The 633-nt window shown below is 44.5% G+C and overlaps 1 non-coding gene across 1 annotated transcript; it reads left to right on the top strand.

Annotated features, from left to right (window-relative positions):
• Positions 1–250: 250 nt before the first annotated feature.
• Positions 251–322, top strand: trnaw-cca (transfer RNA tryptophan (anticodon CCA)). The gene has a single exon. It is a non-coding gene; the product is annotated as a tRNA-Trp (tRNA).
• The last annotated feature ends 311 nt before the right edge of the window (positions 323–633 follow it).

The following is a 633-nucleotide window of genomic DNA, read 5'->3' as shown; positions in this document are numbered from 1 at the left end:
CACAAAACACAGGACAAATGATTGAATATGGAGTGTCCCTGAGTTAGCATTTGTTTGATTGTGCAAAAGAAGGTGAGGGGTTAATTCATGATGCTTTCCCGTGAAAGCAAGACAAAAGGTTAAGAAAAAAACTATACGGTGCCTGTCAGGTGAGCGCTGCTTGCGATACCTGGTGGGAATGGGTGGTAATTTTAAAGCCCCTTGTATTGCAGAACCTTCATATAGACGAACATCTCCAACTCACTGTGTAGGCCTCGTGGCGCAACGGTAGCGCGTCTGACTCCAGATCAGAAGGTTGCGTGTTCAAATCACGTCGTGGTCACTGTTTTGGATATTGTTCTTCCAGAATTAATATTTCATTTGCTGTTTGAAAATAAACAGACCCTTGCTCCAAGGTCTGTCTCACTGTTTCCCCGGTGTCAGGCAGAGGTCCGCCTGCTGCCCTCAATTATTTCATGTGACAGGACACAAAACTTCAAAATCAACCTGCAGGTGGCCACACACAGCAGTGAGTAGTTAGGATGGCCGAGCGGTCGAAGGTGCTGTGTTCAGTTCAAAATCTATCTTGAAGACAAGGGTCCAAATCCCACTTCTGGTGTTTATTATTTTTAATCATTAAGCAGAAACAAACAC

The sequence above is a fragment of the Pristiophorus japonicus genome, unplaced genomic scaffold (assembly GCF_044704955.1).
Source record: "Pristiophorus japonicus isolate sPriJap1 unplaced genomic scaffold, sPriJap1.hap1 HAP1_SCAFFOLD_33, whole genome shotgun sequence".
In the NCBI taxonomy this organism is placed as follows: domain Eukaryota; kingdom Metazoa; phylum Chordata; class Chondrichthyes; family Pristiophoridae; genus Pristiophorus; species Pristiophorus japonicus.
The sequence above is the reverse complement of the archived record's forward strand: the minus strand, read 5'-3'. Positions and strand labels throughout refer to the sequence as shown.